Here is an 8518-nt window from a genome sequence, read left to right as displayed (position 1 = left end):
TTCCAGATCCGGATCCAGATCTAGGCTAAGGTGGAGTGTCTTGAACCCATCTTGTTCTCATGTACTGTATACTCCTTTATGTTGGAGTTAGGGTTGATTAGACCCTGTTTGAAAGCTAGGATGATAGATCATGATTATTGCAAGGATGTTAGATGAATGGAACACGATGCATAAGAACCCTCATATTGTTAAATGGGACTTAGTAAACTGAAATGGAGTTGTGGTAGCGATGATTGATTGGTAATTTATGCTTGTATGTTTGGATGTGTAGTCCCATGAGTGGTTTGTGATTAAAGCTAGGATGCTAGAGAGAAATGAATGCTAAGCTGATAGATGAGTAATGATTGTTAATGTTATTGAAGTAAAACTTGAGTGCAATGTGTATTGTGTGTGGCACCGATAACGGGTGGCGTCTAGTGAATGAGTCCAAGTATAAGTCTAAATGAAAAGGAAAGCGAATGAGAATGGGAAGGGATAAGTGAAAATGATAAGGATGTGAAAGGATAAGTGAAAGTATGAAAGAATAAGGTTACAGTTAAGCATGGGTGGGGAAAGTATATAGAGTCTAAGGAAAGTATGTGTGGCAGTAGTTCACGCTAGGTATCCATAGGAGATGTGGCGAATCCACAAGAATATGGAAGCACCCATAGGAGATGTGGCGAATCCACATGAATATGGGGTAGAAGCCTAGTGGGAGCTACCCACTGATGATAAGAACGAAGTGCCAACCGCGAGAGGCGGGATATAAAAACGCGCATCATGGTCGGGTAACGGGGAGTTAAAGGTGTCATAGGATCGAGTCGGTCTGGTATGATGAGTCGGTTAAGTCTAGGGTTTAACGTGTGTGGCAATGAGTGAGTTCATTGTATTGATTGATCACTAGGTTGCTAGAAATGTATGGAATTGAATGTGGAAAATTAGTGATGACAGTATGAAATGATAAAAATACATTACCTGATTGTAGTGGCTAGTCAGTCCTAGTTCCCGCATAGAGTAGTATAGAGTGTCATGCGGGTAGGCTGGTCTAGAGCCACTTCACTGAGTAACTTGTTGCTCACTCCTCCATTTCCATTTCCCTGTGCGCAGGACTGTAAGTAGAAGTATATGGATGTGGGTGTGATGGTATTTCAAAGAAAGTTATGCGTCCGTCGGCTCTCGGGACCAGTAACGGGACACGTAGGGTTGTCTAAATGAGTAGACACGTGTCCATAACGCCCTTTCGATAACCCCGGTCGGACGCCGGGGGATCGGGCCGTTACAATTGGTATCAGAGCCAGGTTAAGATCCCTTAGTTCTGTCCTAAGGGATCGGCATTTCCGACGTTTTCTAAAAAAAAAAAAAAACTTGTATTCATTAAAAGAAAAGAGTTTGTGAAAGTTTTGATTCCCCCAAAAGTTGTGAAACGATTTGAAAACCACCCACTATATATGTACGTCTATTATGGTTTTGATCAGATCCATTTTACTTGCAAAATTTCTTCCGAGCTTAGTTCATTTATTGTTTTCTTTTAACGATCCCGAGCAATGTTGTTCTCGCCTTGGATGCCTCCCTTGATTGATTTGTGATTGTGTGAGTCCATTTCGATATCGGATGTTAAGTTCAGAAGTCTAGGGCTTGAAATTCGGAGATGAATTCCGATTAACAGGGGGAGAATTGTAACGGCCCGGTTCCTGGCCCAAAAATTTTCATAAAAGAATGGGCTTCTCTACGGCCCACTTGATAAAGACCTAGGGTTCCCTTCCCCTTTCCTATAAAAAGAGATGCAGCTGATATTCCGTATTTTTAACGGTTTTAAACTCGTTTTGGAGCAATTAAATGGTCGGTTTTAATTAATGTTTTGGTCTATTTGATGCGTTTTGGTGTTCTTAAGTGTAATATGCAGGTTACTAGATAGCTTGAAAGAAAAGAACGCATTCGGGATTTATTCAGAAGCAAGATGGACCGAACGAGAAGTATTGATCGCACAGAGCCACAGATCGACCGATCCGGACAACGTGGATCGACCGATCCCACGCTTTCATGCACTAGATCGACCGATCCGGTCCATGTGGATCGACCGATCTCAGGCGCTACGGGCTCCACATGCACAAACGAGCTTTTCACTCCTTTTTACCCACTCCCCTCAATAATTCAGAGGAGGAACTCGACCTTGGAGACTCAGAAAAGACCAGGGGCGACCAAGGAGGAGATTTACAAGTTCTAGAGAGAAGATTTGAGTGTTTTGTACTTGTTTTGGTGTGATTTGTGAAGATTTGTAAAGGAGTTCATCTCAAAACCATTTGGAGAAGATCTTCTGAACCTTTACTCTGTTTTAATACAATCTTATCATGTTTTCTTCATCAAAATCGTTTTGTTCTTGCTTAGTTATGTGTGAGTAGTCATCTAGTTGGGTTTAGGGGTTCTCATAGGGGATTTCTTGATGTTTTGATCCATAAAACGTGTGTAGACTAAGGGATTACGTTTTGGTTCTTCATCTAATGGATTTCTTACTGCTTGAACTGAATTGATCACTTAGTTCATGATATTAGATTGTTTGATGCACCGAAAGTGATTGTTTGAACTTCCGAAAATACTTTAGATGAGCAAAGTGTCCTTAACCCTCGGAAGTTGATGTTATTGCGCTTTGTGAACATATTGAACCTGTTCTTAATGCTTGTTTAGAAATTGAAACTCAGCGGAAGTTAGTGTGGAGATTTCTATAACATAGAGAATTAGCGCTACGGAAGTAGGTTAATTCTAATATCGTGTTTGAGTTCTAGACGGTTCTTAATATATCCCTGTGTCTTCCATTAATTGTATCTTGATTAAAAAGAAATCCCTGAGAATTCCCAATGCCCAACGTTTGTTTTAAAATAGTATTCAAATCGTTTAAATCATCTTTTTACATGCTTGTTTATGCTTTGTGACACTAGAGAAAATTAAATAAAAACCATCAAAAATATATTTTGATTCGCTGTAGCTATTAACTTGTCTGCAACTCTACGTGTGATCATCGGTCCCTGTGGATTCGATCCCGCATTACTACTGCGTACTTTACTGTGCACTTGCAGTTAGATAATCGGGTTAAAACTCGAGACATCAAGTTTTTGGCGCCATTGCCGGGGACCATTTGGTCACCCTAGAGTTAATGATCAGTTTAAGACTATAGCATTTTCTTTATTTTGTCTAATGTTTCTGTCTTTCTCTTTCTGTTTGTGTTTTCAGGTGAATGAGCGGATTTCATACTAGAAGCAAAGGATCATCGAATTTAATACCTTTGGAGTTAGAGCTCGGCCGCCTAGAGAGACAAGTGAAAAAGAAAAGACTTGAGTCCGCTGAAGAGGTTGAAATGGCTGAACACCAAGAAGACCAATTTCAGGACAACCCGCAAAATCCAATTCCTGTAAATGAACGAGAAGGCAACAATGCTGGTGATAATCAGCAGGCTGGTGTAGCTGCAAGACAACAGGCTGGAGACTATGGCATGCCTAGGATGACGCTTGCACATTATGATACACCAGATGCATTCTATGCCGATCGTTCTGGGATTCGCCCACCTCCCATTGAGAGAAGAGACTTTGAGATCAAGACTGGTCTCATTAATTTGGTGGAGAAAAATCCGTTTCATGGAAACCCGTCTGAGGACCCGATGTATCACTTGGAGCATTTTGAGCGAGTCTGTGACACCAGCAGACATAATGGAGTTCCTCAAGGCGCTTTGAAATGCAGGTTGTTCCCGTTTTCCTTAGCTGATAAAGCTATCAGATGGTTAAAGTCCATCCCTCCAGGATCTCTTACTACATGGGAAGAGACAAGAGCTGCTTTTCTACAGCATTTCTTCACCAAGTCAAGGTCCACATATCTGAGAAGCAGAATTGGAAGCTTTCAGCAACTTGATTCAGAAAGCTTTCATGAGGCTTGGGAGCGTTTCAAGGAGTACACACAGGACTGCCCTCACCATGGTTACACTGATGTGAGCTTGCTGAACATTTTCTATAATGGAGTTCATGAAGAGAGTCAAGATGCCATGGACACAGCAAGTAATGGTGATTTCATGACCAAGACTGTTGAAGAAGCTTACACCTTGTTGAACAACCTGTCATCCAGCAAAGCAAACCGCAAGTCAAGGTTTGATACCAGCCAGAAGGGTGTTGGTTATGAATCCAAGAAGATAGATGAGTTGAATGCCAAGATTGAGATGCTTCTCAAGAGAGATCAGAAATCTGTGAAATTTGTGGAGGAGCAAGGCTATCGTTCCTCACAAGAAGCTGTTGGTGATGATTCAAGTGATATGCAAGCTGATGTGAACTACATTGGTGGTCAAGGAAACTACAACAGAGGCTACAATCAGAACCTTGGGTGGAATCAAAATCAGCAAAATAATCTGTCTTACCGGAGCAACAATGTGGAGAATCCACAACATCAGTCCTACCCTCAGGCAGGAAACAGGCAGAACCAGAATCAGAACCAGAGTGTGTTCAACCAAGGATTTCAGAACAGAAATCAATATCAGGGGAATAACTCGGGCAACTCAGGATTTCAGCAAAGGCAGCAGTACAACAACTATCAGAATCAAGGAAATGCCTCTTCGTCACAGCCTTCTCAGGATAACGAAATTAAGAAGATGCTGCAAATGGTGCTAGAAGGTCAGAAGAATAGCACTGCAGAGATAAACACCAAGGTGGATAACATGTATGGAGAGCTTAATGGGAAGTTTGAAGCTTTGAACACCCATTTGAAAGTTTTGGAAAAGCAAGTTGCTCAAACCGCCTCCAGCAGCAGAACAGCACCTGGATTTCTACCAGGGAAGTCAGAGACGAATCCGAAGGAGTTTGTGAATGCTATAACACTTAGGAGTGGAAAAATGATTGAGGAATCGAGAGAGAAAGAGATCGACCGATCTCAAGAACAGATCGACCGATCCAAGGGGAAGGAGATCGACCGATCCGGTCCATCTGGATCGACCGATCCCGTGTCGACGAAGCCAAATTCCTCTGAACCTGAAGAGGTGTATGTGGCGCCTCCTGCTTATGTTCCTAAGGCTCCATACCCATCCAGACCAAGGCAGAAGATCAAAGAACGTGAGTACGAGAAGCTAAAGAACCTTGTTGGGGAGTTACATGTGAGATTGCCATTTGTTGAAGCGGTGAAGATGGTACCTTCTCTTAAAAGGTACATGAAGGAGATTCTTACCGATAAGATGAGCCTAGAGCGGGGTGTGTTGATGCTCAATGAGGAGTGTAGCGCAGTTCTACAAAATGTCATGCCTAAAAAGCGTGAAGATCCCGGAGCATTTGTTCTACCATGCCGCATTGGATCACTTACTTTTGAGAAGAGTCTCTGCGATCTGGGTTCAGGAGTGAGCCTAATGCCTTTCTCTGTCTCTGAGAGGCTAGGCATGACGAACTACAAACCTACAAGGATCTCCTTGGTCCTTGCTGACCGATCAGTGCGAAGACCAGTCGGTGTACTAGAAAACATCCCTGTTGGTGTTGGAAAAGGATACGTGCTTACCGATTTTGTAGTTCTGGAGCTGGAAGAGGAACCTAAAGATCCTCTCATTTTGGGCAGACCGTTTTTAGCTACTGCTGGAGCCATGATTGATGTACAGAATGGGCATATAGACTTACGTCTAGGAGACATGGCGATGAGATACAATGTGGAGAAGGTGCTGAAAAATCCGACTATTGATGGACAGACTTTCTGGGTTGATACATTGACTGAACTGGTGGAGGAAATGGATGAAGAGTTGCACACTGATGATCCTCTACAAGTCGCATTGACCCAAAAGGAGAGTGAGTTCGGGTTCATGAACCAAGAAGTGGTTGGATTTTCTGAGATTTTGGATTCAGCCTCACCGATTGAGAAGCATGTCGCCTATGTCAGCCTTGAAGACTCAGGCACCGATAAAACCGTCAAACCGTCATCCTCCCAACCAGATTGGAGTGAGGAGAATGCTCCAAAGGTGGAACTTAAAGCCCTCCCAGCTGGGCTGAGGTATGCATTCTTGGGACCGAATTCCACATATCCTGTTATTATTTGTGCTAACCTGAATAATGTGGAGACCGCTTTGCTTCTTTCAAAATTGCGAAAGTATAGAAAAGCATTGGGGTACTCTTTGGATGATATTACAGGTATTTCTCCAGATCTTTGCATGCACAAGATTCACTTGGAGGATGAGTCAAAGACGTCCATAGAGCACCAGCGAAGACTGAATCCCAAACTGATGGAAGTTGTGAAAAAGGAGATTCTAAAGCTGTTGAGTGCAGGGGTGATCTACCCAATTTCAGACAGCACTTGGGTGAGCCCGGTTCATGTGGTTCCTAAGAAGGGTGGCATCACTGTCATCACAAATGAGAAAGCTGAGCTGATTCCTACCAGAACAGTCACAGGGCATAGGATGTGCATTGACTACAGGAAGCTAAACTCAGCCACAAGGAAGGACCACTTCCCACTTCCTTTCATTGACCAGATGCTGGAAAGACTAGCCAACCACCCCTACTACTGTTTTCTCGATGGTTACTCTGGGTTCTTTCAGATACCCATTCATCCAGACGACCAAGAGAAGACAACATTCACCTGTCCATACGGTACTTTTGCCTACAGGAGAATGCCCTTCGGATTGTGCAATGCTCCTGCAACTTTCCAGAGATGCATGATGTCGATCTTTACTGATCTTATTGAGGACATTATGGAGGTTTTTATGGACGATTTCTCAGTCTACGGTTCTTCATTTAGCGACTGCCTTGCTAATCTGTGCAAGGTGCTGGAAAGATGTGAGGAGAAGAACTTGGTGTTAAATTGGGAGAAGTGCCATTTCATGGTGAAAGATGGCATTGTTTTGGGTCACAGGATATCAGAGCAGGGTATCGAGGTTGACAAAGCAAAGATTGAAGTTATGACCAGCCTACAGCCTCCCAGGACAGTGAGGGATATTCGGAGTTTTCTGGGACATGCCGGTTTCTACAGGAGGTTTATCAAAGACTTCTCTATGATAGCGAGGCCACTCACCCGTCTGCTGTGCAAAGAAGCGAAGTTTGTTTTTGATGCTGACTGCCTCGCTGCGTTTCAGATTCTCAAGAAGTCTCTAGTCAGTGCTCCCATTGTGCAGCCACCAGATTGGGACTTGCCATTTGAAATAATGTGTGACGCAAGTGATTACGCGATTGGAGCTGTTTTGGGGCAGAGAAAAGACAAGAAACTCCATGTGATCTATTATGCCAGCCGAACGCTTGATGATGCTCAAATCAAGTATGCTACCACTGAGAAGGAGTTGCTGGCAGTAGTTTATGCTTTCGAGAAGTTCAGGTCCTATTTGGTGGGCTCGAAAGTAATTGTGCACACAGATCATGCAGCCTTGAAGTACCTGATGACGAAAAAAGATGCTAAACCGAGACTCTTAAGGTGGATCTTACTCCTACAGGAGTTTGATATTGAGATCAGAGACAAGAGAGGAGCAGAAAATGGAGTGGCAGATCATCTTTCCCGAATGAGAGTGGAAGCTGAAACACCACTGGATGATACATTACCCGAGGAGAATGTCTATGTGATCACCTTGCTGGAGGATGAGTATTTGGATCAGGCTGATTGCTGTGCCATGAGACAAATTCAGGATGATCTCCCATGGTTTGCAGACTTTGCAAACTACCTATGTGCTGGAATTGAACCACCGAACCTGAAGGGATATGAGAGGAAGAAGTTCATGAGAGATGTGAACCACTATTACTGGGATGATCCCTTCCTCTACAAGAGATGCTCAGATGGTTTATTCAGGAGATGCGTTCTGGAGAATGAGATGCAAGGGATTCTTTTCCACTGCCACAGCTCAGAATACGCAGGCCATTTTGCAACATTCAAGACGGTTTCTAAGGTCCTGCAGGCTGGTTACTGGTGGCCTACACTTTTCAGAGACGCCCATGAGTTTGTCTCAAAGTGTGATGCATGTCAGCGGAAGGGTAACATCAGTAAGAGAAATGAGATGCCCCAAAATTTCATCCTTGAAGTTGAAGTTTTTGATGTATGGGGAATTGATTTTATGGGCCCTTTCCCATCTTCTTATGGAAATGAGTACATCTTGGTTGCGGTTGATTATGTCTCCAAGTGGGTGGAAGCAGTAGCCAGCAAGACAAATGACTCTAGTGTTGTCAAGAAAATGTTCAAGACAGTCATTTTTCCAAGATTCGGGATCCCGAGAGTGGTTATTAGTGATGGAGGCTCTCACTTCATCAACAAGACGTTCGATAAACTGCTGAAGAAACATGGAGTAAAGCATAAGGTAGCTACACCTTATCATCCTCAGACAAGTGGGCAGGTTGAAATATCGAACCGAGAAATCAAGGGAATTTTGGAGAAGGCTGTAGGCAAAACAAGGAAAGACTGGGCTGTGAAGCTTGATGACGCCTTATGGGCGTATAGAACCGCCTACAAGACTCCCTTGGGCACCACTCCTTTTAATCTGGTCTATGGAAAGTCTTGTCACCTACCTGTGGAATTGGAGTACAGTGGTTTTTGGGCAACGAAGTTGATGAACTTCGACATT

General features: G+C 43.4%; 1 non-coding gene across 1 annotated transcript; it reads right to left on the bottom strand.

Annotated features, from left to right (window-relative positions):
• Positions 1-3838: 3838 nt before the first annotated feature.
• On the bottom strand, positions 3839-3945 carry LOC125582724. Its single transcript, XR_007320180.1, has one exon. It is a non-coding gene; the product is annotated as a small nucleolar RNA R71 (small nucleolar RNA).
• Between the last annotated feature and the right edge of the window lie 4573 nt (positions 3946-8518).

The sequence above is a fragment of the Brassica napus genome, chromosome C2, assembly GCF_020379485.1.
Source record: "Brassica napus cultivar Da-Ae chromosome C2, Da-Ae, whole genome shotgun sequence".
Lineage (NCBI taxonomy): Eukaryota > Viridiplantae > Streptophyta > Magnoliopsida > Brassicales > Brassicaceae > Brassica > Brassica napus.
The sequence above is the reverse complement of the archived record's forward strand: the minus strand, read 5'-3'. Positions and strand labels throughout refer to the sequence as shown.